Genomic DNA, 7,189 nt, shown 5'->3' with positions numbered 1-7,189 from the left:
AGCGTACGACATCCCGCGTGCCTTTTGTTTTATTGCTATGGCTGAGTAGGCTTCCTATCATTTATGCATCATGACATGCGTACGCCAGCACAATTTAAACGGCATGTAAAAATAGCATTCAGTTCTGTGTTCCAACCGTTTTGTGTGTACCTTGGTATGTATGTGAACGTAAAAAAAGGAGACAAGACCAATCGGGCGTGACAACCAAAACAGGCTGCTCTACTGATCCCGATGCACCAGCAGATTTGTCCAAAATCTAAACCCTTTATACCTCTTGCTGGAACTTGTAAAAGTTATTCTTCTGATCAGGATAACAAAACACTGTTCAGGCTTAACAGGATAATAAAAAACAATTCGATTTTCCGCTACCCAACCTACCATAACTACCTACTTGCACGTTAATTGCCAAGAGTTTAGTTGTACAAAATAGAAAACAACTTGAAGGCTGTTTACAAAACATCTCGTTTATTATTTATCGTTAAAAACAACGACTTGAGCTGTTTTTCTTTAAATTGATGGCCGACTTTACCAGGCTGTGGAAATAAACAGTCCAATTCAGCAATATAATAACGCAAATTAGTTATAGTGATTGATATCTTATAGCTTATGTTTTCCCTTGTTTGTTGACATTTTTTACTTTTTACCTTTGCGCCGTCTTGAAATTACACGCGAAAGTACTAAAAAAATTCCAAGCTTACACGAGAGTCAAAAGAGACCTTTTGAAGGGGCATTTGTCTCAGGACTTGAGAGATGTCGCTGACTTGGAACCACTGTACGTGATGTAATTAAGGCCTAGGACAAACACCGTCTTTTCATGTGCAGTTCCAAATGCAGTAGATGTTGTTACAAGCCCATGTTGCTAATGTCGGCTTTTGATTCAATAAACATTTAAACTTCTTTAGCCATTACACCCTTTATAACAAATTCTAGCTGAAGCCTTTGAGCGCTTTCGCGACTGACAAACGCGGCAACGGCTGCAAAGGAGACTGAATTCCACGTTGGAATTTGGAAAAGTCTTTTGTCTTACACGAATTAAAGTGTTGAACCCGATAAAGCCGCCAAAGTATTAATCCCAAAACATTACAGACGACAAAAAATCGAACCCTAAAATATTATCCCCCCCGCCCTCCCTATTTCTGCCATGTTTATAGCTGAGTGCCACCCCCCTCCCCCCACCCCCCCCCCGAGAAGCTATAAGAAGAGGGATTGGGTCACGCAGTACTTACTACAACAGACATCCCCAAAGGTATCACAATAAGCATCCACGGTATGAAAACCTTTTCGCGAATCGCAGTTGAGAGGGGACTTGCACTCTCCTACTACATCACGACTGCATTTTGTAAACCTTTTGGGACGGACTAGAAATAAAAAAGTATCAAACAAAACAATACCAACTGCTACCCTCAATGCCATATCGTCGTCGTGGTCGTCGCCGTCGTCGAAATCAGCATCATCACCATCAGCATTATTATCATTATAATTATTACCATCATTATTATACTTGATATTGACGTGCAAAATATTTATTACCTGCCTCTTCCAAGGCCTCCACGCGACGCCTCAGTTCCAAATAGCTTGGCTTGGCTTGCACCATGCAGACCACCAGGGCCAAAACAACCATAGCTTTCACGAACATCTTTGCCACTGAAGAAACAACCATTTATGAAAATTCAATTACATGGGTATTTGTCCGTAAGAAATCGATTGGTGGAAAAAATGTGATGTTTTGATGGAGAAAATGTTTATGATACAAGAGCAATAGTTTTTACTTGTAATGTAACATAATGTTATGTTTGGCATTTGTATAGTGCACTTAAAGGGCCTATGGTACTATCTCGTTGCTACGAAACTCTGTTGCTACGATAGGGAAAAGCGCTACATTCGGTTAAATAGACTAAACTTGCCGCGCGTCTTCCAACTTGGTTCCGTGGCCCAATTTTTAGCACATTTGACTCGTAATGTGAATGTATTAGCGCCGGACATGGCATTATTATTATTATTATTATTAAACAAGCGCTCCGGGTTCAATCCCCAGTCGAGTCCTTCTTTATTTTCATTTTCTTCGAAACTCCAGTTCTAATTTTCTTTATTCTTTTTTCCAAGAGATTAAAATAAACTTTTGACATTTTGTAGAAGAAAAGGCAATTTTTATATGTTTTTCGAGAATAAAACAAGATGGCGAACATTTCCGCGAGAGAAAAACACGTTAATTTTGAACATTTTACAACAATTGTGAAATTTTTCTCGCTCGAACCATTGATATTACCATTCCTAACAACTTAGCGCATGGGATTTTTGATTTTTGAAAAAATAAAAGTTACCAAATATGTGGTTTTCGAACATAGACATTCGCCATTTCTCGCGGTATCAAAATTTCGCAAATCCGATGCGTGAAGTTTAAGAAAATAGTGATGTTAAAATATTTTATGCAAAAAAATTATGGTAGATTCATAAAGAAGCTTCTCCGACACTTTTTTATGTGCTGGGTCACGTGACCATGGGAGGGGTCAGATGACGTCATCATTTGTGTAATTAATGTCTTAAACACTTATGTTGAAAGTTCCAAGAGATTTGACAAAAAACAGAAACTTTTATAAAACAAACTAATTTCCCTAGCAACGGACTCAAAAGATAGTACCATATTCCCTTAACATACGAAATGATCAAATGCGCTTCACATGTGACTGACTTTACTCATCAATGTGTAGATACGGACTGCTCCTCGCAGTTTACAATCATGAGTGAGTTAGTGTGTAAGCATTGTCACTAAAGATGGTACCACGGGCCAGCGTCCCCAGAGGTCCTTTTACGTCCCCCAATACAGGTTAATGATGTGCCGTGTAAGACGCGACCTCCGGCTAAACGTCCTTATCCATAAAGACGAGGGATGCACAGTTCTTAATGTAGAAAGCCAGGTATATTACACCTCTAAAAAAATTCCCAAGTTGATCTGAACGGGTTCGAACCCTGGCCCTTTTGCTTGACAAGCGAAGCTCGTACCACTGAGCTATAGCGCCACTGTCGTATTCTGAAAAGGTTTCGAGCGGTAAATGTATCCTATAAGCTGTGCTGTAATGTTTAATATGCACTAAAAATATTCGAACACTCAGCACAAAACGTTTTTACTGATATGTACTTTCTTAACAAACAAGCTCAGTAGATTGAAGCTAGCTTAAAAACCTTCCCGTAGCTCGTGGCCAGATACTATTCGCCGAAATTAATGAGAAAGCAGTAATGAACACAGGGGAGGTAGTGAATCCCGTTAAAACTAGAAAATTACTGGATAAAACCTCATGAATTAAATATTATTCTCAGAGCTGACAAATTTGTGCACTTACCTATTTTCTATCTTGCGTTTGGATCTCGGGGTTCTGTGTGTTGAGGCAGAATGTCAAAGTCTTCTTATGTAGGGGCTTATATATGCACGCAAAGCTGAAAGTTTCTATTAGTCATGCTGCAGTGAAGACAAGTGAAACATGACACAAAACAAATTAAGCAAACAGTCAAAGATTCTGGAAAACGTTTTTGCATGGAAACCTTTGTCAATCTGTAATAAGTAAGAGTTAATTACCTCGAGCCTTCGGCAATAAGCGTATACATCCCTCGGCCTGCGACCTTGAGATGTATATCGCTTATTGCCTCGGCTATCGGTAATTAACACTTACTTATTCATGCAGGCTATACATTTATCATTTGAATAAATGGAAAACGAATGGGCTGCCTCCGCCGTTAGGTAGTGCCTAAATCTATATATTTTTTTCTGGAATGTAGTGGTGTGACTAAAACACAGTATGCATGTGCATCAAGTTTCCTAAGTCCAAGAAACGGCATCTCATAGACTTGGGTTGTGGTGAAGTGATTGGAGACTGATATATAATTTAGCTGTTAATGCTAAAGTTAACGAAGCTTGTCCCTAATCGTCTTGTTTATACATTAGTTAACTTATTTCAAAAAGTCCTATTCTTCTAAAGCAATTGTGCATGTACTGCTACCAAGTATTATTTTTTCTTATGCAAATTTTTTTTAGCAAATGAGATGGGGGAGGAAAGGATCAAGTATGCATAACAATCATTTTAATTCTCCAATGTTCAACCATAAGGTTGCACAAAAGTGAAGGACCAGCTAGTTATTGCATATGCATATCTAATACACTACATATATGAAATGATAATGTGTTGTTTGGGAAGCACGACGAAGTAAGATCAGAATTACGCTTTCTCAGACTTTGAAAGAAAATAACTTGACATAAACAAAGCTAAAGGTAATCGGTGTTCTTCAAACATTGTGATGACAGCTATGCCTAAAAAATAACATGAATCAATTGCGAAGTTTGCAAGGCCAGCAAGAATTTATCAAAAAAGGCTAAAAAAACTGCAAAAATCGCTCTTAGAATAAGTCTCCTATGGGGAATTGAAATTGAGCTGTTCAGCCAAAACAATTGTAGCCCGAAACAATGCATCTGCTCTGTTAGCTTAATTGTGTAGTAAGTCCTAAAATTTAAAACTTAGCTTAATAGTACCACTTGAAACTTAAAAAAACTCAAGTACACATTAGAAGTTTAAAAAAATAGAAATGTTTACCCGCTGATAGCGTTTTTTTACTTTTTAAAAAAAAAAATGTTCACTGACTTACCTTATTTGCCTTGAGGGTATTAATCAAGCAGCTTTTCACTGCAAGACTTAATTACTATGCATCACTTGACAAACCACAAAGAATATTCTCTGGGGTACTCTATTGAATGTGCCTGGGTTTTAGTTGTAATTGCGTTTACCCATAAGTAGGGAAGTCAAGTACTGAATTCTCGGGTAAGATCATTGTTTTTTATATAACTTTTCTGAAATCTTTCCAACCAGGCTAGGAGGTATATTTTGCAGTGCTTACTTTATCTTAAACGTTCACAATATGTTTCTTCGTGATTTCCTGCAGAACCCTAATAGTATAATTTATTGACCTTTTAATGCTTATTCAATTTTTTTTTCCGACTTGTTGAAAAATGCATGAAAAGTTCGCTCATCTGTGACTGTGAGCTCTTTTTCTATTGCAGTGAATTGTTGAGAAGTATACTGCATTCCTCAAAAAGCTAATCCTTTTTGTATAGAGCCAGACAAATTCTTTACTCTATTTCGATGCTAAAAATGTAAATCGCCTAGAATTTCGCCAACTAACTCCACACATAGCTACCGCCTTTATGTTTGTGTGCCAGGTGCAAAAAAAAAAAAACCCGGCAAAATTCAAATTGTAAGGTTGTGTTAGCTTATATTTAATTGATATTTTGCAAAGAGGTTCCTTGAGTAATATAAAACAAAATAAGCTTTAGTATTTTTGGTAGATTATTCGTTTTTGAGATATGATTGACGAAGTTGCCATAAAACATGAAAAAGTAGCAATTTCGCCCAAATTGGGCAATTTCAGAGTGGCATGCACATTAAGCTTTTGAACTAGATAGGCTCTAAAGTCTTTGTTCTAAATTCAACGGAAACAACTCTATCGTATAAACAGATCCTTTTCACTTTCTTTTACTATTGTTTTTTTTTATCATCATGTGAGATTAACACGTCTCCTATTGAGTAAGAAAGCAATAAACTACAGCAACCAGTCAATCTTTCTCATGCTCATTGTATTGCGCCGTTGTGTAGAAATAAAGTTGAGTTCAACTAAAGTAACCCCAAAAAAACGCCCGCTCGCCTTAAAGAATCATTCACACCAATGAAGCATGCTTTGTGTGTTTGAACTTGATGTTTATTTTTTATTAAGACGTGGTGGTGGTGGTGGGGGCTCGAAAAATTTCGAGGCTTAAAGGAGGGGTGCGTCGAAAGTGTATGGGTTTCAAAAGGAGGGGCACTGATTTCTTTGGGTATTCTTTCTTCTATATAATTTGACCAGACTGCTTGGTTCAACATTCTTCTGTTTTGAAGAAGATCCCGATTGCGTTTGAGGCAATTTGTGCTTTTTTGAAGAGCTGCTGGACTGAGTTTGTGCATTTTTAAAGAATCTCTTGACCGCGTTTGAAGCAACAGATGTTTGTTGAAGCGCTTGACTATACGTAGCAGAGACTGGTTCTATTTGAAGTAATGCAGTAATGCATAGAGTATGTTTTCAATTTCAAAAGAGACGCCTCGCCACACATTCGGCCGTCGCTGAGTCTCATGCATGCCGTGTGCTTGACTTGGACAAAAGGGAGCGTACGACATCCCGCGTGCCTTTTGTTTTATTGCTATAGCTGAGTAGGCTTCCTATCATTTATGCATCATGACATGCGTACGCCAGCACAATTTAAACGGCATGTAAAAATAGCATTCAGTTCTGTGTTCCAACCGTTTTGTGTGTACCTTGGTATGTATGTGAACGTAAAAAAAGGAGACAAGACCAATCGGGCGTGACAACCAAAACAGGCTGCTCTACTGATCCCGATGCACCAGCAGATTTGTCCAAAATCTAAACCCTTTATACCTCTTGCTGGAACTTGTAAAAGTTATTCTTCTGATCAGGATAACAAAACACTGTTCAGGCTTAACAGGATAATAAAAAACAATTCGATTTTCCGCTACCCAACCTACCATAACTACCTACTTGCACGTTAATTGCCAAGAGTTTAGTTGTACAAAATAGAAAACAACTTGAAGGCTGTTTACAAAACATCTCGTTTATTATTTATCGTTAAAAACAACGACTTGAGCTGTTTTTCTTTAAATTGATGGCCGACTTCACCAGGCTGTGGAAATAAACAGTCCAATTCAGCAATATAATAACGCAAATTAGTTATAGTGATTGATATCTTATAGCTTATGTTTTCCCTTGTTTGTTGACATTTTTTACTTTTTACCTTTGAGCCGTCTTGAAATTACACGCGAAAGTACTAAAAAAATTCCAAGCTTACACGAGAGTCAAAAGAGACCTTTTGAAGGGGCATTTGTCTCAGGACTTGAGAGATGTCGCTGACTTGGAACCACTGTACGTGATGTAATTAAGGCCTAGGACAAACACCGTCTTTTCATGTGCAGTTCCAAATGCAGTAGATGTTGTTACAAGCCCATGTTGCTAATGTCGGCTTTTGATTCAATAAACATTTAAACTTCTTTAGCCATTACACCCTTTATAACAAATTCTAGCTGAAGCCTTTGAGCGCTTTCGCGACTGACAAACGCGGCAACGGCTGCAAAGGAGACTGAATTCCACGTTGGAATTTGGA

General features: G+C 38.0%; 1 long non-coding RNA gene across 1 annotated transcript; it reads right to left on the bottom strand.

Moving 5' to 3' along the window:
* Window positions 1-443: 443 nt before the first annotated feature.
* LOC125560716 lies at window positions 444-3,475 on the bottom strand. The gene is made up of 4 exons (XR_007306819.1): window positions 3,339-3,475; window positions 1,531-1,644; window positions 1,227-1,358; window positions 444-533 (listed from the first exon to the last, which is right to left on the bottom strand). It is a non-coding gene; the product is annotated as an uncharacterized LOC125560716 (long non-coding RNA).
* Window positions 3,476-7,189: the final 3,714 nt, after the last annotated feature.

Source organism: Nematostella vectensis, chromosome 15 (assembly GCF_932526225.1).
Source record: "Nematostella vectensis chromosome 15, jaNemVect1.1, whole genome shotgun sequence".
In the NCBI taxonomy this organism is placed as follows: Eukaryota; Metazoa; Cnidaria; class Anthozoa; order Actiniaria; family Edwardsiidae; genus Nematostella; species Nematostella vectensis.
The sequence above is the reverse complement of the archived record's forward strand: the minus strand, read 5'-3'. Positions and strand labels throughout refer to the sequence as shown.